The 25,490-nt window shown below is 40.8% G+C and overlaps 1 protein-coding gene and 1 pseudogene across 1 annotated transcript in view; one reads left to right on the forward strand and one right to left on the reverse strand.

Moving 5' to 3' along the window:
- The window catches only part of FBXO42 (F-box protein 42), a 1,015,376-nt gene that overhangs the window by 929,962 nt on the left and 59,924 nt on the right, over positions 1 to 25,490 (reverse strand). The window lies entirely within an intron of this gene.
- On the forward strand, positions 8,645 to 9,393 carry LOC138473743 (SS18-like protein 2 pseudogene; annotated as a pseudogene).

A 25,490-nucleotide genomic window follows, 5' to 3' on the forward strand; every position in this document is an offset into this window, starting at 1 on the left:
ACAAATGAATGCAAATTCATTGACATTTAATTTCATAGATATTTGAAAGAATTTCCATTACTATATTACATAAAACAATAATTTCATGTCCTTCATTGGTAAAACAGTATTTGCAATTGAATTAAAGTTAAAAATGAACTTAAAACCCTAGAAAACTTTACATACTTTACATACCTTTTTTAGGAAACTCAGTACTGCTAGCTTCAGAGGTACATGCTTTTCGTGCATGATATTCATCCATAATAGGAATAAAGAAACACATTGAGTATTGGAGACAAATTTACTAAAATGTTCTATTCTCTGACACTTTAAGACAGGACATTTGAGTAGCAAATGTGGCAAAGTTTCTATTTCTGTCGAGTTCAGACAACGGGCATCATTACAACTATGCCATTCCAGAAACAACAGTGCCGGTAAGGTTACCAGCACTGTTGTTTCCATACCGGCATATTACAGGTATGCCTGCCGGAGTCGCTATGCACGGCACGTCTGACCCTGCTGAGCACAGCGGCCATGGTAGGCAGACCATCACGGAAGCACCGGTGCTTCCGTGTTCCCCATTCCCATAGGACTCTATGGGAATGGAGAATTACAATTTACCGGTGCCTGACTTCCCGGACTGCCGGGGTTGTAATCCCCCGGAGTTTATGGGAAGTCAGGCGCCGGTAAATCATTACGGGTCTTGCGGCAACCTGCCGGTACACCGGCACGGTTACCTCCGGTTGTCTACACATTGCTTTTTCCCTGCTCGATCTTTCTCTTATACTTGATATTTCCTTAATTAACATCACATTGAATCTGAATTATTCCTAGTGATTTGACATGGGAAATAGCTCCAATATGATTCTAGTGCTCTTATATTCTTTTGGGGGGGGCATAACTTGCGTATAGAGTCATGAGCTCATTATATCATTTAATAAAGTGGCCCAAGAAGGAAAGAATTCCAGCCCATAACAGAGTCTTGGAATAACCTTCCTTTTGTAAAACTTCAATGTAGGAAGAATAGAAAATGTGCCATATTTCCTATCCACCACTTTCATTTGCGAGGCCATTTTTACAACCTTCACCTCCAGATAATTTCTATAGAACCATTTAGAGTGGTTTGCCACTATAGGGAATCTTAAATAGACCATCTTTGATTTTTCTAGTAGTTAAGTATGGTCCAGCCACCAAGTGATATCAGTATTTTTCCGTAACCCCCTACCATTCAATCTCATGATCACATTTTTTGCATTATTTATTACTCATTTTTGATAACTCCTATATTGGCAAAACACCTCTAACAGTCTCTGCAGACCAACAGGCGTATGATCCACGAGAACAAAGTCATCGCATATGCTACCCACACGATTTTTAAACTATCAATTTTTGGGGATACAAAGAATGCTTCCATTAAGACCCTGCCAACATTTGTAACATAAAGATTAAATAAAATTGGGGCTAACATACAACCTTGTCTCAATCCATTGGACGTTATAATGGGACCTGTTAATAGGCCTTCTGAATTGAGCCTGACCTGAATCTTAGTATCAGTGTGTAAGTGTATCAGAATACTTAGTAGGCCCCTAGGCATACCAAACATAGCACAATTGTTTCACAGAATTTGACGATTTACCAAGTCAAATGCCATACTTGAGTCCATTGATGCCAAGTACTCCGGAGGAGCGTGTGCATCCCAGACTTGTCTATGTAGGCTACTCAACAACAATCCACCACAATCTGTACCCAAGGATAGGCTAAATCCTTTTTGCCTGTAGTCCAGTATGTTTTTTCATAAACACCAAACTTCTATGTGTTCCCCGACAATGCACGCAAATATCTTTGAATCTGCGTCTATGATTGCTATGGGTCTGTAATTGAGTGGTGATATTCGCAAATCTTTTTTCAAAATGAGTACGACATAGTAAGTTTCCCAACTTAGAGGGGTATTCCTTGTGCCCAGGATGTCCAGAACCAGTATATATAGAATATTAGCCGAGAGTACCGGATTTTGTTTCAATAGGACATTTGTTAGCCAATTCGGACCCCCTGCTTTAGAGCAGCTAACCTTCTTAATTATTCTCGCCATAGGGCCTATTGAGATAGATTTTTCCCATTTATGGTTCTGGATTTCGGTCAGGATTTCCTTTTCAGAATCACTTTTATAGATATTCAAAAAGTGTTTTGCCCAAGTCTGTTCAGGAATGGGATTAGTCTGTAATGTTTGTTGCCTTATTTCAGTTTGATTAATCAGGGACCAAAAACTACTCAAGTTTTTATCCTTAAGCGAGGCCAGCATACTCTCACCATCCCTTTGATACAAAACTGATTGATTCTGTTTTAGCCAGTTTCTCAGATTTTGTGCCAATTTACGAATGGACTCCCCTGATTTAATCATATCAGAGGTAGTTCTCTTGGTGAGACTTATCAATTTGTGAGTTCTCTTCTTCATTTCTTTAACTTGAGAGTCATATTTGTGCTTATGTGGTCTAGTGTTGGAATTCTTTTTATAGCTCTCCTTCTTTAACTTTAGATCATTCATCAAATTAGTCATATATTTCTTATTTTTTTATTGGTTTAATTGCGTAAACAATTTTTACAATTTTACATCTATGAAATTCATCTTATTTCTGGTCCATTGATGTCTTTGCAAATGTCCAGGCCTGTTTTCGCTGTCTTGCTGTTTGCCATGTAGGAATTTAAGCCTCTCTCCCACTTTTACTCTTTGTCATTTAAGTCAAGTCTTTTCCTGTTTCTGAAGATCAATTTTTTGTAGAAACTGTGTCACAGCAATCACATCTCTTGTTCTTTCTCCTTCTATCAAGCGGTTCCACCAGTCCTCTTAGTTGTAAAATGATGGGTCTTTTTTTAAAAAAATATGTTTATTTTTGAACAAGGCAGGATGGTAGCAATACAGAATTTTAACAGGCGTGTTATACATCTTAAGAACAACATATTTTATTACTCTCCCTAACTCCCTGTGGTCGTCAGGCCACCCAAGGCCACTCCCCCACTCCTGTTCCTGCGGGGCCCATTGTCAGACTCCGGTTCCGCCTCCCCTATCTCCTCACCTGATTCTTCAGAGGATAGATCCTTGAGAGGATTCTTCTTCTTTGGAAGCTTCTTCTTCTTGTTGCTAGATGACTTGTCCTTATAAATCCGGTCCATCTTTTCGCGGAGATAAGGTCTATCCCCTCCAGAGGCCACCGTGACAGTAGTGGGAACCTGTCTTGGGTGCCTCCAGTGGGGCCAGCCTCACTTTCAGGGAAAAAGCCAAAGCAGAAAAAACCCTGTAGATCTTGATGGTAGGAGATGAGGTGGACAGTCCTTGATAACCCAGGCCGTTGGAAGAAATAATCTCTCCTAGCAGAAACCGCTGTGGGCCGACGCTGAAGGTGGATAGCGAAGGCTGACTGGAAGTAAACAGATGTCCGCGACCAGTTTCCCAGACAGAGCTCGGAATAAGACTTGCAGGTAGAACCTTTCAATAGCAACAAGGAAATCGTAAGTAAGTAGCAGGATAATAGACGAAAAGGAGGAAAGGAAAGGAGAATAAATGGCCTAAGAAGGAAACCCGAAATGCATACCCAGTGAAAGGAATAGATGGCAAGATACCGCAGAGTAGAAAATAAACCAGATACAGGAAGAGAGTGCCGCTTTCCGAGCAGAGCCGAACAAAAGTTGGAGGTACCGGAAGGCAAATGTAAGTAGCAAACAGTGCAAACAGTGCCGCGCACAGAGAAGGCTGCAGGCAGCAGGGAAGGAACGGCGAGAAGCCGAGCAGGAAAGTAGGAGGAGCCTCGTACCCAGGTAAGCAAGACAGCAAGCCACCGAAGCGGTGAAACCGCGGAGAACAGGCCGTGAACCCAAAGACTAGATGGTAGGGTTGTAGCGCGGCAGAATACGAAAGAAGGAAATGCAGCGAGAAACAAAGGTTGTACAAGATTAGGATATAGTTGGAGACTAAGGCGGCTAAGAAAGCCCAATGGAAGGTAAAAACTAGAGAGTAACGGAGCGTTAGCGTGCGAGAAGCAAACACAGATACAATGCACCGCACAAGGGGGCGGAGTCAGTACTTATAGAGTCCTCCGCCATATTGGATGAGGACTAGAGCGAGGTAACCGCTAGCTAGTGCCGCCAGCGGTTCCATAACTTCCACCCCTGATTCCTGACACCCATCCATCGACTAGGATACTCCGGGCCAGCTGGGGTTTATAAGTCAGAGCTGGGAAGTCTCGATCAAAGTCAAGGATTTGGCCCCAAATGTTCCGAAAGCGATGAAGAAGACCCACCCTGGCTGCCGTCACCTTTTCTGCAATTAGTACATCCCATATTTTTACCCACCAGAGGGGTAGAAGAGGGCCCTCCACCAATTTCCATGAGCGTGCTACTACAATTCTACCCCCCAGAAGCCATTGGGATAGTAGTTTGGCTTTGGGTCCAGATCTTGGATAGATTCCGGGTACTGGGATGCCCAACAAAATGGTTTCGGGGTTCAAGGGGAGCCTTGTCTACGTAATTTCTGCGATGATCGCCAGGCACTGTTTCCAGAAGTTGTGGGCTTTTGGGCAAGTCCACCACATTTGAAAGAAGGACCCTATTTGGCCGCATTGTCTCCAGCAAGTTGGATCAAGAGTATGGTTCATATGGTGGAGTCTTAGGGGTGGATAGTACCAGCGTAAAAAGGATTTTGTATGCGCATTCTCTATTCGTGATGCATGCCGATGATGACTGAGCGCGGGTCCAAATGTCCACCCAGGATTGGTCCTCTATGGGGTGGCCTAGGTCTGCTTCCCATTGGGCCATGGATCTGGTTTTGGAGGTTAGGAAATCCTTTTGGAGGCGTTTAGATAGAGTGGAAATTTTGCCCCGGCTTGGTAGCTCCTTGAGAGTCAATTCCATAGGTGTTGGGAGGCCGGTAGCTGCTTGGCGAGTTTGTGGGTGGGAGCACCAGTGACGTAGCTGGATGTATGTAAATCTGTCCTTTTCCTGGAGCTGGAAGATTTCTTTGAAACAACAAAAGTGCAAGGTTGACCTCTTTTGAAGAGCTGTCCCAAGGTCTCGAGTCCCCATGCGATCTAGGTTTTAAAGTTTTGGGGGGAGGCCCTGGGTGAAAAAGCTGGGTTCAGGAAGACTGGGGAAGTGGGGCCAAGTCCCACTGGTACCCCCTTTTCTCTTAAGGTTTTATCCCAGATGAAGATGGTGTGTTTGGTGGCCGCCAACAGACCTGCCATTGCCGCCGCATTGGTGGTGGGATGTGTGGAAGTAAGCGTAGTGGGAGAGGTAATCGTGATTGTTCAAGGTCCATCCATCTGGGTCGGTTGGTGAGAGTTTGCCATGCCTGGGTGCATGCCAGCTGGGCCGCCATCTGATATCTCTGTAAGTCCGGGACCCCCAAGCCACCCAGCCTTGCGTTGCCGAGCATTGTATCTTTAGGAATTCTGGCTTTTTCCCCCTCTAAATACTTGTGGAATTTTCCTCTAAGTTTTGGAGGACAGGTGCCGGAATTGAAACTGGGAGGGATGAGCATGCGTATAGGAATCTCAGTAGTAGGTTCATTTTGCAGGCTGTGATCTGGCCCATTAATGATATTTCTTGGGTCGCCCAACGTTTGAGGTCGGTTTCCAATTCCTTGAATTGTGGGGGGGAAGTTTGCCTGGTAAACATCCGTTGGGTCGACCGGGATATGACCCCCTAGATAATTAATAGCTTTCGACTTCCATTGGATCGGGCACATTGGAATCAAGGCTTCTTGCTCCCACGGGGGTATTCCTATCCCTAGTGCCAAAATGATGGGTCTTTAAACAAATGGCCCATGTGAATGTTTCTTTCTTTAGTTAAGCCTTTACATGTCAGGAGTAGATGTAGTTTCAATTTGGTCCAGTAGTTCACAGAAGCGACAAATGTTGGTTGATGAGATTCCTCTGATGGCCCTTATTTCGTTGGTCATTAAAAGGTTGAGACAAGCCCTCATAAATGTCTTACATAGCTCTTTATTGGGAAATGTTCCCATGTACGACCTTATTTCGTTCAATCTCCTGGTTGCTGGTGGAAGATGGGATGTCAGTTTATATCCTGCGGCTTTATCTAATGTTGATATCCAATCCCATCTTTCCAGTTTAGTTTTTACCTTGTTCGGGTTGTTTTTTAGTTCTTCTTCTGTTTATTCTATTTCATCAAGTTTTTCCTGGTTTTTCTTTACCCATTCTTTAAGAGTTTTGCTTTTTGCCTCTTGCATCTCCATATACAGGATGTCAAAGATTTTTGTGCGATCTGGAAGTATTACTTTTCTATCTAGCATCAAGTGATTTCTGTCCACTATAGCCCGAAGTGAGAGTATGCATAGCTCCCTTCTAATTAATGTCATGGGTGTCGACGCTGGCAATACCAGGACGTGGTGCCAGAAATAGCTTTCTAACTTCATCCATATTTCGTCTGGAATTTTTGGCATGGCGTCTGCTCCATAACTCAAAGATGGCACAACCTTTGATTTATAGAATTGGACAATTGGTGTCATTGAGAAGCAGACACATTTTCTATCTATAGCTTTGGCTTGAGATGCTATTTTTCTCACTTTGTCCAATAGGATTGCCTACATGTTTGTTTCTTTTAGGCTGTTACTCAAAATGACACCCAATTATTTAAATTCTGTCACCGTCTGGATTTTCACACCATCCAAGTGCCATTTGAGCTTTTCATTTTTTGTTGATTTTTTTTCTTGGATCATTACCTTTGCTTTGATTTGATTGTTTTTCAGATTATTTTTTCCTATGTATGCGCTCAGGTTATCCAACTGACGTTGAAGGCCTATGGGGGTCTGATCCAAGAGGATCAAATCATCCACGTACAGAAGGCAAGATATTATTGCCCCCCCCCCCTCAGGCCGGTGGGAAGAATTGCACTTCTGATTTTGTATCCTTATAGTCCCAAAGGTATGAGTTAAAGAGGGAGGGTGCCAAGGGGCACCCATGGTTCACCCCTCTTGCCGTGGGGATAGATCTCGACAAGGTGCCTTGTTGGTTTAGTCAAACTGTCATTGAGGTGTTTTCATGTAGAGCTTGAATTGGTTCTAAGATGTTCCTCTGGCAGTTTTTTACCAAGAGCTTTTCCCATAAAAGTTCACGGTTGACCTAGTCAAAGCCCGGAACAGGTCAACGAAGGCCACAAAGATTCTTGGGGGGGCCTTCTTTTATCTTGCCTTTTAGTATGCTCATCAAGAGACTATTCATTGATGTTCCTGCATTCTTCACAAAGCCAGATTGAAATGGGTCTGCAACGGCAGCCTCCTTCGTCCAGCTATCAGCTATGAAAGTGGTCCAGTAGCAATGAGCCATATAGCTTTCCGATGAAGTCCAGTAGTGCTATGGGTTCTTAGCACTTTCTCTCAGAGCACTTTTATATATTGGGACTACGATTGATTTTGTCCAAGTGGATTTTGTGAGAATTATTTTTTTGATCACCTCCTGAATAAAGGCTGCACATTCGTCTGGTGCTTGTTTCAAATGGGCGTTGGTTAGGCCATCCGGTCAGGGGCCAGTCAGTTTTTGTATTTTCCTCTTGACTGTTTCTGTATCAGATCCCAGACTGTTTCGCCAGTTCGCTGGGTTGGTTGAAAATTTTGGGCATATATTTGAAAGAGTGCCGTGAAATGTTTTATCCAAGCGTCTTCCCCAATGTTTTTTTAAATTCCATTGTCAGTATCTTTCGACGTTGTTTTTATCAATGTCCAGAATTCTCTGGATTTTCGGCCAATTATCACTCTTAACATTTCCTCTGCGTCGCATTGGTACAGGATTGCTTGATGGGATTTTAACCACATTTTTTATGTTTTCTCACTTTGTTGGCTATTTTATGTGTCTGCCCATTTTTGTTTTATTTGCAAGATGCTTTGCTGCTGTTACTTTTCTTCTTTCTTCAACCAATTTTTCGTCATAAAAATCAATGACAGTTTTCACTTTGTATATTTTTACTTCCAGTTCTCTTGCTTCAGAAAATGGTCAGGAGCTGTTCGTATTCAGTATTTATAGCATCTTGATGTTTACCACTTGTGGAAGTAGTGATGTAGTTTGAAGTTAGATTTTTGACAGCCATTGCTGTTAATCTTAATCTGTTTCCCCCACTAGCCACTTCTACTTTTGTTTTAATTTTTTCCTGATTTCCTGTTTCGTTTCCCATTTCACCAGTAGAAGATTACTATCACTCTTTTTTTGTCTGCTGTATTTTAAAATGGGTAATGTACGGAAGAAATTCTCTCGATACAAAGATATGATCTATTGTAGCTGAGTTTCTGTCTCTCTGCCAAGTTGGAACAATTTCCTCATCCTTTCCCCGCAATGTGTGCAGGTTATATAAATCTCTTGAGGTCATATGTTTTGCCCATTTGATGCCTCTCAGCACAGTTGGTGGTTTTCTTTTGCTAGTCATCTTTTCTGAGGAAATTTTGGGAAAGGTCAAATTCAAATCTTCACATAAGATTAAATATTTTGGTTCATGGTCGGCATAGATTTTATCTAAAGTGCTGCTTGCGAGCTCCAGAAACTGGTCACTGGTCATTGCTAGTGGGTTCCAATATATGTTCATTATAATCAGAACGTCACCCGTGTTCTTGGCGTCTGGGGAGTTTTTCCCCTTCCAGTTCAGGAGCAGGACTTGAATTAATGAATATAGTTGTCACCAGGGTTTGTACGAAGTGGAGTTCGCTGTTTGAACGAATCAAGGTCAGTATGCCGGATGATGGTCGTCCGTGTGAGCCTTTTGATGCTGGAGATAGAAAGGTCTCACCTCCGTCCATGTGGGGTTTATCAGTTAGCCAGGTCTCTTGGAGGCAAGGAATATCAAATTCTCCTAGGTTTGTGTCGCTGGGTGAGAGTAGGTGGGTAAAACCTCTCGTATTCTATAATCCCAGCATGTGATGAGGAGGTGAGGTCGGGTTGCTAGGGTCCATTTCTCTAATGGGATCCAGTCGCTGCTACAGCGGCGGTGCAGCATAAACAGCGTTAGAGGCGATCGTGAACATTGTGAGTGCTATTGGGCTACTTTCTTCAAATCGGTGTTTGCAGTTCGGCATGTCGGTGACTTTTGTTCCTGAGAAATACCGGGGAAAGGCTGCAATCAACCAGGAGACCATTCAGAGGTTGCTAGAAGAGAATGATCGGATGATACAATGCATTGTTGAATATCAGAATAAGGGGCGAGCTGTCCAGTGCGCCGAGTACCAACAGATTTTACACAGAAACCTTGTGTATTTGGCCACAATAGCAGATTCCAGTCCCAGTACACAGACAAAAAGTGTCTCGGAGGGCTAATGCAGAAACGTCTTGGTCCGATTCTTAAAATTCTCTATGGATGTCTAAGAACAGAGCTCACATGAAAATGCTTTGCCTCTAAGCATCCTTAAAGTTGCTTGGGAAACATTGCTGCTACATATTTTTAAATGACATTAAAATGTTTTTTTTCTCACAAAAAAAATAAAAATAAAATAATCCCAGCATTATGGAACTTGGTGTCTCAAGTTTTTCTTTTGCGACCTCCTGGTCAATAACTGCTCGTATGCATGGCTATCTTCGAGTTGAGGAAGCTAGAGCCTGCAAGATCCAGGTCCAGTTTTGTTTGCTCTGTTTTTTGGGGTTTTCTGCCCAGTGGTTGGTTTCTTTGGACTCCGAGGGAGGAGTTTCGTCTGGCAAAAAGATTATCGTAAGTCTTTGCAATGGACCCGCAGGGAAACATCCTATCTCTAAAGGATCTTTAAAACATTTCAGAGATTCTGTTGCAACCATCTTCCGATCGAGTTCGAAACGGTTTTCATGTTTTAAGGTCCTGTCGCAAGGGACCTTTTTTGCCCCTGTTTCCGCTGATGGTTTTCTGGAGGATTCAGCCATCGATCTTCATTATCTTTATGATCAGTTTTTTCCTTCACTCAGTGTTCTTCATTTTGTTTATTTGTCTTTGTTACCCAATGCGGTCCTTTCGTTTTGTTTGGAGATTTCCTTTCATATCTCGTGGGTAGAGGCCTTTCTGTTTCTCCAGAGCAATCTGTAAGATCATAACCCAACATTAAAAGATTTTCCAATGCTTGTAATATAATTGATCTCACCACTGTAGAGGGAACGTGAAGGTATACACAGTCCAGTTTCCCCCTCGTTCCAAATTCTACTAATTTTATATCATCCGTTCTTATCCGTCTTAAACTTGGAATGCAATGAAGAAGGATCATTACGTTTTTTTCAAATGAGGACTGTGCCGTCATTTTTCATTCCAATTTGTTCCAACTTAAAGTTTCTGACAATCTTCAATTTTTCTCTATATAAGACTATGTCCTCGTTTCTTGTTTTATCACCTACTTGTGATCTTCGTTCTTCCCCCTGGATCGCCTTCCGTTTTGATCACGTTATGTTTGTTGTATTTTTTCAATTTGCACCCGGTTGCTTTGTCATAGTCGTTGTCCTTATTTCTTTTGTCTATTTGGATGTTATGTCAGGAAGTGCTGCCTCTAGTTGGCAGAGCTTGGGAACTTGTTACCTTTTTCGGTTCCGTTGGTACGGTCCTGGTTAGCTGTTGAGGCGAAGAGTTCAGAATTCGATGTTGTTCTTTATCTAGTTTTTCACATCTATCCACAAGGGTCATAAAAGTTGATGTTTTTTGAGAGTCCTCCTCCATACTTTATTCCACGTTTTTCTGTATAGTTGTCTTCTGTTTGTCGTCTGACAGTTGTCTAGGTAGCTCGGATTCCGACTCTTCTATCGAATATTGTGATAGATCTATGAGAGCTATACTCTTGGATGATTGATCTATCACTATCCGGATGTTATTTAGTTCTTCTGCGGCCCAAATATCTGCACATTTTAAGGGCCCATTCTGGCCAGTTTCTGGAGGGTTTTTCTAGGTGCAGGTACTGGGGCTTGCCTTTGAGGTTTGTCTTTGTCATCTTTTCCAACAGATGTTGATTTTGAGTTCTGGTCATTTGTGATCGTCACACGACTTACTGCCAAAGTTTCTGTACATAATTTCTGAGAAAACAGTGGGTAGACTTCTTCCTCCTTAAAGAGGGCAAGTTCGTCTTGTTCTTGTAAGTTTTATTGCAGGTGCCGGCGCGTCTTGTTTGTGTTCAGTTCTAACACTACACATCCATTTTGGCCCACTTTCTGTGCAGGTATATTATTTATCACATTTTTTTCTGTCGTCTTTTTTTGTTGGTCTCCAGGTTTGGATGCCTGCAAGGTGGGATAGTTTTTCTTAAAGTTCAGAGTTGATAATTTGTTCCTGGGATCCTCATCCTCGGTTTGAACTGAAGTTCCCCTGGTTGTTTTCTCTTGTTTCTCGATTTGGAGTATTGTCTACGTGCTGCATTTTAAGGTGTCACGTTTTTTTAGTTTGTCACTGTTTTCCTTAGTTTCAATGTCCTTCAAGATTGGAGTTTCTTTTTCCTTGTCTTTAGATTCCACATCTCCTTTCGTTTTTTCAAGGGCAGTGATATAGCCTTCCAGGTAAATGAGCTCTGTGTGCATCATAGCTGATAACGTTGTATGGTCCTTCAAAGTGTCGTTCAGCGCCTAATATAATTTTGAAAAAGGCGCTAGGGCTATAGTAACTGCCGACATAATTACAAAAAGGTCTGTTTTTTATGGAGTTTCTTTTTCAATTATTTCTCCAGTAGCGTTGAGACGCTCCTTCTCAAAGCTACTGTTAGCTGTGGCTAGACGTGTGCTCCGTAGTTCTCCTTTTCGGAACTTTGCTGTTTTCCTGGTTCCCGGACCCCTGCTTCATTCTATCCTCTCTCCTTCTACCCCACCTTCTCCTGAATCTGTGCACCGCCTCCGAGTGCCTCTTTCCTTACTATTCCTGGATTTCCTGGAGTTTAATATCGATCCCGGACAAGAAGTGAATGAACACTGGAAGCCGAAGACGGCCGAGTGGGCTTGTACAAGACCCGAACCATAAGGAAGAAAACTTCTACGACGGAATCCATCAAGCAGCGAAAACAGGTGAGAAAGGGGGAAACCTGTGACAACGATGCAGGTCAGACTGAATATGGAAGGCTTGCTATCCGCCTCTTTTGAGACCATCTTTTGAGACCAAACGTGGCCTTAAACAAGGCTGTATATTAGCCTCCATTCTTTTCAATCTGTTTATTTTAGATCTTGGAATAGATTTGATGAGTGTAATTAATAACCCCCCCAAACTGAATGGTCAGATCATAGCACTCTATGCTGATGATCTGGTGCTGCTCTCCCGTACTACTAGTGGGCTGCAAGCCCTATTGAACAAATTGGAGCACTATGCCAAGTTCAATAACTTGTCCATAAAATTGGACAAGACACAAATCATTGAACTTGGGAAAGTCACTATCGAAGTCTTCGACCAAATTTATCTGGCGCATTCAAAATCAGACTCTTTTGGTGGTGCCTGAATATAAATATTTGGGCTTAATGTTTAGTAACCATCGCAATGATAGACTGTATAAAATCACGTTGGGAGCTAAAGTGAAAATGATGATATCCCAAGATAAAGTATTACTCTCTAAATATGGCAAATTTACTTGTGTTCACATCATGACCTTCTTCCAACAAAAAGCAGACCCCATCATCACCTATGGGGCCGAAGCCTTGATCCCACAGAAACAACAGTTTTGGGACAACATGGAAGCAAGGTTTTGGAAGAACATCCTAAACTTGCCAAAATGCACACCTACTGCCTTACTACGCTTTGAACTTGGTCTGCTGTCTATGTCCAAGTTATCTGGAAAATGTGTTGTATGTGTTGTATGTAAGTGTCTGCTGGGACTAACAAAAGGTAACATTCTAAATGTCCTAGCTCGATATCTTTTAGTATCTACACATATCTTTCCAACAAAATGGAAAAATTGTATATTGACTGCACTTACTGAAGCAGACATTACACTAGAACAACTGTTAGAAAACCCAATGAAAGTCAAGTTTAAGTTATATCACCAGGACTGGCTTATTACTCAAGAAAAGTGCCTCCTATTGGTAGATTTTGATAGAGCTTTATTTGGCCATAAGAAGTTCTGTACTATGGCTGGCTATCTGGTCAAATGTCCATCACATCAGCTCAGATATAAAATCCTAAAACTCTGCCTAAATCTATGGCCTACAAAAGAGGTTCTGGCCAGAAGAAGCATAACTGGCTCTGATACAGCATATTGTTGGTTTTGTAAGAATAAAAACACCAAGGAAACCTTGAAACATCTCATAGCTGAATGTCAGGCTGTTATGCAGCAACAAAGGTTTTACTTCTTCAAATTTATGTTGGGCATTTACTCATACAAAACAACTGATGACATCTGGTATGAAATTTTCTCTACTCGCAAAATAACAATCAGGATAGCAACAATAACATTTTTAGAGAAGACTTTGACTCCCGATGCAGTCATCTGAATGTTAATTATGGCTCATACCTGTGTCTATTCAAAGGAGTCTGAATGAGCCATACAAATGTATATGACCAACTTGATTGCAAATTATTTTTATTACTCATGAATCAGTGATATCAAATAATGTTTGTCTAACAACAAGAAACTTGTGATGGTTTTTATCACTTATAATCAGTGATATCAAATAATGTTCGTCTAACAACAAGAATCTTGTGACAACTGAGAAACAAAATATTATGTAATTGTTTTATGGTGCTTGAGAAAGCAGTTTTATACATGTTTTGAAAGGTTAACTTGTTTAGCCAACCAAAATAAAAAACATAAAAATAATAAGAAATTGCTGTAATTTACTTTTCCCTCCTTTGCTTCAGAGTTTAAGGAGGTCTGAAAAGATGCATTACTCCTTCTAGTAACATCTGAGGTGATAGCGGACCTTTAAGGGATGATATTTGTTCCCTTTTCAATACTGCTATACACAGCTATTCTCCTTTCAGACATATAACATTTGTTTTCCTGCAATCTACTGCCCCCAAGATTTTAAGAGAGTTAGAAATGGCTTGCACTTCATCGTGAGGCCCCTCAGGTACCAGCTCACCCAGGCGTTCCTGAGAACATCCTTGAGATATGATGTTCTTGACCACATTTCTAACCTTTGCTTTAATCAAGGTCCGTGCTTTTTCCTCCACCCATGAAGGAACGGAGAGAACACACTGAGATAGGTTCTTGTTTGTAGGATAGAACTTTTGTGTCTGCTCATTTCTACTCATAACTTCCATCATAGACGCGATGTTACTTCCCAACAAGTCATTTCCGATTTCCTCTTGTGTATCAACTATTTTGGTAGACACGCAAGACCCTGTATTATTGGATATCATGATCTTTGGGGAACGTATCATTGGAAGAGTACTTTTAAATATATCATATATTGGTTTCTCTAAACTTGTCTTTCTTCTATTGTGTACTTGTGTGTTTCCCTTTTTTTGTTTTAATGAGTCTGCCAATCTAAAGTTAGATTCAACATAATGAGTTTGTGACAATGATATATCTATAACTTCCATCAATTCGCCCTCCTCATCTTTGTTACTGTCATTGGACAATGAAATAATTGGGTCCCTTGTTTCTTGAAAGTCTTGACATTTATGCAATGCTAATGTGTGCAAATATTTGCGTAAACATGTTTTAGAGGTTTTTAGTTCCATTAATTGATTGTTTATTATTTTCTCCCCCTTTCAAAAAAATGTTTTGTTACTGATGTCACACGTTACCAATGTGTCATTCTCAGTACTCCCCTTATCATTTGTTCTTGTTATTTGTGATTGAAGTGGGAGATCTACTTCCTGATTCATAGAGGGCACATCAGTTGCTTTAACAGTCTGCAGTAAGCCAGCTAGATCAACTGATGGTCTGCACATCGCATTTCATGTTATTAATTTTGGTATGTGTTCGTTTCTCCTGTCGATTGTGTAATAAAGTTAAAGATGTGGAGATGTCAATTAAATGTGGAGTATGTGTTTTTAGTTCACTCATAAGTTGTTCCTGCATACTTTGAATGGCCATGGTTAGTGACTTTGTGTTGTCATCCTTTTTCTGTAAAGAATCACTTGGTTTTCGTGCCAAAGTCACTTCCTCCACTGCGTCTCTCTTGTCCTGGGTATGCTCTGTCATGGCAAGTGTGAGAAACCTTATGGTGTCTCACTTGCTAGTCCCCAGGGATCTGTCATCCAGGTGGTCAGGGCACGGCCATCGATATTGGATCCAGTTCCTGGGGGTGGACCAGTGTGGGAGGATCACCTGGATGAGGAGTCCTAAGGGAGTGGAAGTGGGACACTGACAGTTGAGACGCAGCCCCCCTTTCTTATAACACCTTTTCCCCATCCTACCCTGTAGGATACTCAGAAGTTCTACCCCCCGCCCTTTTCCAACACAAACACTTTCCTACAACTTAACAGACAACAGACCAACACCAGGGCTGTTTACAACACAAGGGCCAGGCAATTAACAATAACGCTGCACACCTGACAGCCCTTTCCCTTCCCCCAATGATAAAAGGCGGAGCACATAGAGCGAGGCCGAATGCACGAGAAAGCAACCATTCCAGACCGGCAGTTCAAGCGAAGGAGAAAGGCGGTGAGACCATGAGGGATGACAAGGAAGGAATTGTCCTGGCCCTTTTCATCTCAGACCCACAAAGCCTCCAAAAGTGAAATCATAGGACCGGGAAGCCCAGCTGGCGTGTTGTGTGAAAGGTGTCAACAGCATTCAGAGCCCTCCTGCGCTGAGAGCCAAAGTGGGGAGAAGTGCTTGTCGCTGTTGTGCTGTCCTTGACTCCCGAGTCAAGAAACTCAAATAGTTCAGCACAGCCGGTGAGTCGGAGAAGACTGATAGTAAACCAAACTGTGCTGAGTCCAAGGTTGCAGGCAGCAACATTGTTGGACAAATAACTTTTGTGTTTGAACTTTAAAGAAACCCTACGAAAAGGTCTAGAAGCAGAGTGGTCTGGCGCTGCTGGGGCGCTCATTCAAGGACTCTGACTGGAGCGCTTTTGGGTTGTGTGTTTTTTGTAAACTACGAGGACCAAGAGGCCTTAGGAGAGGCTGGCATGGAGTGTCAAAGTGGCCCTACGAGGATCGAGCAAAATCCCTCATACACTTGAAAGTCTTTGACACATTAGATAAAACTGAGTGAACTGTGAAATTGGCAAATGTGATCCCGACGGAGGGATACCTACACATTGGGGGTAAACAGTGATGTACCTGTGAACAGTGCTACTAGGACTGCCTTATTATTATTTGATGGTCGAAGCTTGCTCCCATCTCAGATTTAAGTTTAGAGTAGGCGTTTTTTTCACCCATTATACAGTTTAATAAACACCCTTGAACTGTGATCACTTGTGTCTGTCTTTACTGTTGCCACCATGAGTTCCTTACACATGCATGGTAATCTCTCCCATAAGAGAAATGGGTGGAGTGTCCATTGTGCAACACTCCAGTTGACATACTTCCCCCCAAAATATGCTTACCCTGAATTTCATCGTATACATCCAGGGGGAGAGAGTCCATATCCTCCATGTATAGTGATTGTGATGGATCAATGAAAATTGGCTACTGAATAGTTTCTCGTCCCCTGAGTTCTTTAGTCTTTCCCTCATCTTTTTCTTCCATTGGTTCCTCTTCTTTGGAAATAGGCAGTGGTAAAGCCTGAGCTCTGGACATGCTGGGGCTGTTAGAATGTCCTGCCTTGTTCACATTGTTCTTTCCTTTTTTTCATGGTATTTGGTTAGTGTTGCTTTTTGTGTCTGCTAATTTTGATCAAATAGCAATTTGAATGTAAGACCTAAAAAATACTGCAATTAAATGAAGAAGCTAGATACAGCATCAATTTATGTCACCAGGGAGCTCTAGTGTCTCTAGGATTTCTCGTGCATTTACATATATTGATGTACGTTTTAATGTATATCTATATGCAACAGCTTTAGTACCAAGAAAGAGAATAATTATTTGCACCCCTTAACTGTTTTCGCAGCCACGCGAGGTGCAATCAATTTGCCACCCCTTTTAGTAACCAGGGACAAATAAATACCTCACACCCACCTCTTCGTTTTTTGCATACGAGAATCACTTCAAGCACTTTTGCATGACCCAAAACGCTGTGTTCACTTTGCCTCTCCTGCGTTTCCGTAATGCAAAGGCAGTGAGTATTCCAACCGCCGAACAATGTACACTCTGGGAAAGACAATACTCTCACACAATTGTAAACACCAAGGCAATTTTCACTTTAAATTGTTTCTAATCCAATAGGATGGAAAGGAACAATCGCACCGACAGCTAATCAGTGGATACTGCGAAAAGGATGCCACACTTTTTACGTCTGCAAGCATCAAAGGCGACGTTCACTTTTACTTCCTATCAAGACACATCAAAGAGAGGAGTACAGTTTGCCCCCGGTAGGCAAAACACTGATGTGGCTGCTGGTACTTACATTATTTTTTTGTATTTTGTGTAACCAAGACCAGCATACTAGCTAACAGCACTCTGCAAAGCACTCTGAAAATGCATCCACGAAAATGTGCACGGGGTGGCTGTTTTGAGGTGTTTTTTTTCAAGAGGATGGGGCTAATCCTTTTCTTTAGTGTCCCCAGTTATCGATCAATTTGTGATGACTCTCAGATAAGATGGCCAAGCCAGCCAACAGTACTCTGGAGAGCACTCTGAAAATGTGGAAATTTTCCCACACTTAGTTATTGTGAAACGTGAGGGTAAGTATAGGTTTCTGACACAGACTTTTCCTTTGTTTGCCTCACTGACTTGGACCATTTCATTTTATGTTGATGGTTGAGACAACTCCTATTATAGAGTTAGGGCCAGCTAGGAAATCTCCATCCCCAGTCAAACTTAATAAAGGTGGTGAAACATGTAATTTGTGTGTCTGTGTCCTTACTTGTGATACCATGCCTGCCTCAGATATGGTGTCAGAGGTGGGATGTGACTCAACTGAAACAAGTTGGGGAACCCTGAAGTTTCAAAAATTAACTAACAGTAACAGAGCCTCAGACCCAACAGCAGCTACAAAAGGCTACATTGGGTTTGATATATGCAGTAGTAGGGAAGTGCACTAAACTATAAGGGAAACACCCCAAAAGAGTCCACCGTGGTGGAAGCTCTACCTTGATTTGGAAAATTAGCAATAAATTAAACGAGAGGTAGTTGGCTCCTATCAACAGTCACAAAAACATTAAACTAGTGCTGTTTCTCAGTGTACATATTAGTTTGTATTCAATAAATTAATATACAAAATACATACGTATCCAAAAGTACTCATTGTTAAAACACTGTATAAAATACAGTCTATTGTTTAAAACATATATTTCAACAGTGACACAAAAGGACCTAATCTAATAGGTAATAATCTTAGTTCTTTTGGACTATAACTGCTTCTAAGATGTTGTTAGCTGTCTTTAGTGTAGTTATTTTTATCCTAACATTAGGACTTTTATCTATTATCGGTTATTCACTTCACCAAATACATGTAATCATCATGTTTCAGTTCTCATTGTATATTTTCAGAACTTTCTTCAGGAGCATTTACCACTATACAATTATTACCGTAAAACAAAACAAAACATACAATAATTTAATCTGGTGAGTATAATTCCTACTCTGGTTGACAGTGAAAAAGCATCTGTCTTTCTATGTTGTGACTGTTGATAGAAAGGAGAGAGAGAAAAAAATAAGCCATTGATGCTCAGTTATATCTCTAAGATTGTGTTTAATCTTTGACTATACGAGGAACGTTAATTACCTGGTCTAGTCCGTGGAGTAAACATAAAGACGATGAAGTCCTGATTCAAGCAGGGGTTCTCATCTTAAGTCCGAGATAAGCAGTATATGGTCTATCTCGACCTGTAAAGGGAATTTACATCTTTTGAAAAACACCTGTCACTCCTGATTTAGAGTTCCTATTCCTGATTGCACTTTGGAGACTCGGAATCAATATTAAAATTAATTCAAAATTACCTACGTCGATAGGGCCAGATGTTGTTATCCCTTTGAGATATAGTAATGGGTCTATTCCTGATGTCTTCAGGTTGTCGGCTTCGCTGCTCTAAATAGCTTTTCATAAGGTAACGCCCTGAGATGAAAGGTGAACAAAACGCAAAGAGGAAAAAGAAGAAAGGCATATAATTTAGGATTACCTCGATTCTAGAGTTACAAAAAAGGAAGATAGTGTCACTATAACCTTGGTTCCTTTAAAGCCTACCTTAGTGTCCCTATGTTGTTTGTGGTCTTTAGCTGTCAGTATTTTGTACGTCCAGTACTTCAGTTAGGGCCGTTGCATAGTGGAGATAATCCAAACGTCTCATCTGCGATATCTGCCTCCTGTACAGTTAGATATAGATTTCATCAGTGAGGAGCCCTTTAGGGGTCAAGAGCGTCTGGTAAGATAAAACTAATATTAATCCCTAAATACGCCTCATTTGTCAATCGCACTTTACGCCTTACCTATTTTGTTGGGGATCTGCAATTCGTCAGATCAAACCGCAACCATGCAGCTAGTAATCTGTTCGGAACGCTGTGTGTAATCCCTTCATGGATAGTTACGTGCCATCTTGGGTGTCTACATATATACAAATGTTGTCCTCTCTTTGTTTTTACTAATCCCTTCCCGAGTTGCCAGGCGCCCTCTTAGGCGTCCAGATCTACACAAACATTGTCCTTTCTTTGTTTTTATTCACCGCGATACGGGGGCATAATGAACCGGCTCAGATCTGGTGAAGCAAATCCTCGGGTTTATCATTCTTTATATATCGTAAGATCCCTAGCAGAAACCGTCTCCTTAGTGGATAAACTCGTCTCTACGTTCCTTAGAATGAAGTAGATCTAAACTTAACATAAAGCACACTTGAGTTCTTTCATCTATGTGATTATTTCAGATTTATATGCTAAAGTATAAATCTCATTCCTTTTATTAATTATAAACTCTGATGAGTCTATATTACCAGTTAATCTTCACAATTGTTATTAATTCACAGTTAAAGTTCTCAATAGTGAATAATGTATATAATTTACCTTTAACCTGGAGTTCACACTATTACTAAATGTTTCAGATTGTGATTATGGCCATCTACCCGTTAAGGTTGTCTAGTGTAAATAGTGATCTTAAATTTTATGCCATTCAATGGCTTCGTTCAGGCCTTCTCTGTCACTTTTAATTAGAAAAATTAGTCTTTGTTCTTTTTCTAGTAAGTCCTTTTTCTTTTTGTTAATGTCTTGTCCTTTCAGAGTTAGAAGAACTGTCCATTTTAGATCTTTGCTTGGGTGTTTTTTTTCAGTGTAGTGTTTAACCAGTGGGACTGTAAGTACTTTATTTTTGATGCAGCTCTGATGCTCTATTATGCAAGATTTATTTTCCTATTGTTTTTTTCCTGTATATCTACGTTCGCATGGGCATGTAATCATATAAATAACAAACTCTGTGTTGCAATAAAAAAAAAGTGTTTGTTTCCATTTGGTGCTTAGTGCAATTTCGATTTCTTTGGATTTGGTTGTGTACCTAGAGACTGAACAATTACCACAGTAGTAGTGTCCTATCAATGGATTCAGTCCCCATGTTTTAGTCAGTGTTTCAGTGTGTTCTTGCCTGGTTCTTAATTTACTACTTCTGACATGGTTACCTATTGTCGTAGATTTTCTATAGGCAAACAGTGGACAGGCTAGTTTAGTTGTTGATTTATCAAAGATCTTCCATTGTTTTCGAACTATGTTTGTAATAGTTAGACTCAGGTTAGTAAACGTATTAACGCTTACTATACGTTCATCTCTTGGTTTTTGGACTTTGTCTTCCAATAGGGAGTCATGATTATTGTTGAATGCTCTTTTTGACGCTTTGCTTATCAATTTTTTCGTGTAGTCTCTCTCCTTTAATTTACCTGATAAAATCCTAGCTTCTTGTTCATAAGTTTCCTTTTGGCTGCTATTCCTCTTTATCCAAAGAAATTGACCATTTGGCAAATTATCTTTTAAATGTTTCACATGGTGGCTTTGATAGTGTAAGAGGGAATTTCTATCAGTCTTTTTATGGTTAGGCTTCACTAGGAGGAATCCCTCTTTGTGGAAAATGGTGTAGCAAGCCCACGAGATTAAGTTCAATTCATAAGGGTGGGTTCTGTAGATGAATAATTTTTCAAAATATTCTACATAGAGGTTCGCCGCCATAGTTGCCCCATCGCTGTTCCTTCAAGTTGTTGATAAAAATTACCTTGAAATTCAAAGAAATTTTGAGTTAATGCCACTTGTAGGCACCAAAGGATAAACGAGGTCTGCGCCGGGTCATTATCATTTGAAAATAAACTTTATGATGTCTCTACGCAATTCCTAATCACTTTTGACATTGTCTCTTTATATGCTAATATACCGCAAAGGGCCACCTTAGATGCCATTGAAGAAATTCTTCTTACTCGCATAGATAATGACCCGGTGTCATATACCGCCCATGGAAAGTATGGAGCAGATGGGCGCTATGGAAAAAGGACTAGACTCTGAGTCACTGCAAGGTGCGGTCTAGTCTTTCTGTTGTACTGCCTACAAGTACCTGAAAATGGAGAACACCTGTGCGTTGCAACTTTCTTGCTGCCTTCGAGAGTACACCACGTTTGTACTCGGCCTTCAGTTGTTTCTCTGTGTTCCCCGTTCCTTCCCTCCCTTTTCGTCTGCCCGTGTCTTTCCGTTACCGCTGTTCGCGGTTTCCTCCTCCCGTTTATTTCCGCTTACCTGTTTGTTTTCTGCTTCCGCTGTTTACCCGCGCTCTGCGCTGCCTTCTTGTACTCACTCCTGCTTCAGCGTCTCATCTGCCATCGGACGCTCTCTGCTGGGAACTCTTCGTTGTCCAAGTTCTTTGGAGTACTGTACTGTTTGTGCTGTTCCGCACTGGACCGTTATTTCCTTATCCGCTAAGAACACTTACCAGTGCATGCTGGTTATTGAAGTACGGATACACGCCGACAACTACCTGCCAACTACAGCTACACAATCTTCCAGGGTTTTTCGGCAAGGCTTTTCCCTGGTTTGGGGTGGGCTCCCCGGAGTCCCCGCTGCCGGGCTAATTGCTTATAGGCAAAGTGGCCTCCGGGGGAGCTCGCTCCTATTTCGTCAAACAGAAGAATAAGATCGTCAGGACAAAGACAAAGACAGCCTGGAGGGAAAAGCCGGAAAGCTCATCAGAAGAATCCGTAAAGACCCACACAGAATCATCAGGTGAGGAGTGGGCTAGTGGTAAGGAAAGTGTGAGTGATAAACCTACAGAATCTGAGACCCGGTGCCGACCTCGTTCATCCTTTGGTGCCTAGAAGTGGCATTGACTCAAAATTTCTTTGAATTTCAAGGTAATTTTTATCAACAAATGGAATGAACAGCGATGGGGGAAACTATGGCCCAGAGTGTGGCGAACCTCCATGTAGAATATTTTGAAAAATTATTCATCTAGAGAACCCACCCGTATGAATCGAACTTAATCTTGTGGGCTCGCTACATAGATGATATTATCGTGATATGGCGTGGAACAGAAATAGAAGCAGATGAATTCCTTCAGTGGCTGAACCAATGTAATCGGCACTTACAGTTTATTATGACCATCAATAAGGATAATATTAACTTCCTCAACCTCACGATTTTCCACAAAGAGGGATTCCTTCTAGTGAAGCCTTACCATAAAAAGACTGATAAAAATTCCCTCTTACACTATCGAAGCCACCATGTGAAACATTTAAAATATAATTTGCCATATGTTCAATTCCTTCGGCTAAAGAGGAATAGCAGCCAAAAGGAATCTTATGAACAAGAAGCTAGGATTTTATCAGGTAAATTAAAGGAGAGCGACTACCCGAAAAAATTGACAAGAAAAGCGTCAAAAAGATCATTCAACAATAATCGTGGCTCCCTATTGGAAGACAAAGTTCAAAAACCAAGAGATGAACGTATAGTAAGCGGTAATACGTTTACTAACCTGAGTCTAACTATTACAAACATAGTTTGAAAACAATGGAAGATCTTTGATAAATCAACAACTAAACTAGCCTGCCCACTGTTTGCCTATAGAAAATCCACGACAATAGGTAACCATGTCAGTAGTAGTAAAATATGAACCAGGCAAGAACAAGCTGAAACACTGACTAAAACATGGAGTCTGAATCCATTGATAGGACACTACCCCTGTGGTAATTGTTCAGTGTGTAGGTACACAACCAAATCCAAAGAAATCGAAATTGGACTAAGCACCAAATGGAAACAAACACTTTTTTCTAATTGCAACACAGAGTTTGTTATCTATATGATTACATGCCCATGCAAACACAGATATACAGGAAATACCAATAGGAAAATAAAAACTTGCATAATAGAGCATCAGAGCTGCATCAAAAATAAAGTACTTACAGCCCCACTGGTTAAACACTACACTGAAAAAAAACACACAAGCGAAGATCTAAAATGGACAGTTCTTCTAACTCTGAAAGGACAAGACATTAACAAAAAGAAAAAGGAGTTACTAGAAAAAGAATAAAGACTAATTTTTCTAACTAAAAGTGACAGAGAAGGCCTGAACAAAGCCATTGAATGGCATAAAATTTAAGATCACTATTTACACTAGGCAACCTTAACGGGTAGATGGCCATAATCGCGATCTGAAACATTTAGTAATAGTGTGAACTCCAGGTTAAATGTAAATTATATACATTATTCACTATTAAGAACTTTAACTGTGAATTTATAACAATTGTGAAGATTAAATGGTAATAGAGACTCATCAGAGTTTATAATTAATAAAAGGAATGAGATTTATACTTTAGCATATAAGTCTGAAATAATCACATAGATGAAATAACTAGAGTGTGCTTTATGTTAAGTTTAGATCCACTTAATTCTAAGGAACGTAGCTACGACTTTATCCACTAAGGAGAAGGTTTCTGCTAGAGATCTTCCGATATATAAAGACTGTTAAACCCGATGATTTGCTTCCCCAGATCTGAGCCGGTTCATTATGCCCCCGTATCCCGGTGAGTAAAAACAAAGAAAGGACAATGTTTGTGTAGATCTAGACGCCTAAGAGGGCGCCCGGCAGCTCGGGAAGGGATTAGTAAAAACAAAGAGAGGACAATGTCTGTATATATGTAGATGCCCAAGATGGCGCCCAACTATCAGTGAAGGGATTACACACAGCGTTTCCGAACAGATTACTAGCTGCATGGCTGCGGTTGGATCTGACGAATTGCAGATCCCCTACAAAATAGGTAAGGCTTAAAGTGCGATTGACAAATGAGGAGTATTTAGGGATTAATATTAGCTTTATCTTACCAGACGCTCTTGACCACTAAAGGGCTGCTTACTGATGAAATCTATATTTTGTCCTCTTTGCGTTTTTTTCGCCTTTCATCTCAGGGCGTTACCTTATGAAAAGCTATTTAGAGCAGCGAAGCCGACAACCTGAAGACATCAGGAATAGATCAGAGAAGCTGACATTCTAAAGACATCAGGAATAGACCCATTACTATATCTCAAGGGGATAGCAACATCTGGCCCTATTGATGTAGGTAATTTTTAATTCATTTTAATATTGATTCTGAATCTCCAAAGTGCAATCAGGAATAGGAACTCTAAATCAGGAGTGACAGGTGTTTTTCAACAGATGTAAATTCCCTTTACAGGTCTAAATAGACCATATACTGCTTATCTCGGACTTAAGATGAGAACCCCTGCTTGAATCAGGACTTCATCATCTTTATGTTTACTCCACGGACTAGACCAGGTAATTAACGTTCCTCGTATAGTCAAAGATTAAACACAATCTTAGAGATATAACTGAGCATCAATGGCTTATTTTTTTCTCTCTCTCCTTTCTATCAACAGTCACAACATAGAAAGACAGACGCTTTTTTACTGTCAACCAGAGTGGGAATTATACTCACCAGATGAAATTATTGTATGTTTTGTTTTGTTTTACAGTAATAATTGTATAGTGGCAAATACTCCTGAAGAAAGTTCTGAAAATATACAATGAGAACCGAAACATGTCGATTACATGTATTTGGTGAAGTGAATAACCGATAAAAGATAAAAATCCTAATGTTAGGACAAAAACAACTGCACTAAAGACAGCTAACAACATCTCAGTAGTAGTTATAAGCCAAAAGAACTATGATTATTACCTATTAGATTAGGTCCTTTTTTGTTACAGTTGAAATATGTTTTTAGACAATAGACTGTATTTAATATAGTGTTTTAACAATGAGTACTTTTGGATATTTATGTATTTTGTATATGAATTTATTGAATAAAAACTAATATGTACACTGAGAAACAGCACTAGTTTAATGTTTTTGTGACTGTTGATAGGAGTGAACTACCTCTCATTTAAATTAGTAGTAGGGAAGGGTCCATCCCTCTGAGAGAAAGGAGACTGATACCTACTGATTTGGTCCGAATACCTCCCCCTGGATGTTATGGCAGACTAGCTCCCAAGTCAGGACTGGCCTCGAAGTTGGGATTAGACGTACTAGCAGGAGTCATTGATTGCAATTTCAGGGGAGATATAAAGATTCTCTTGCAGAACCATGGAGAGACAGCATTTGAAA

The sequence above is a fragment of the Ambystoma mexicanum genome, chromosome 8, assembly GCF_040938575.1.
Source record: "Ambystoma mexicanum isolate Mex_15411 chromosome 8, UKY_AmexF1_1, whole genome shotgun sequence".
Lineage (NCBI taxonomy): Eukaryota > Metazoa > Chordata > Amphibia > Caudata > Ambystomatidae > Ambystoma > Ambystoma mexicanum.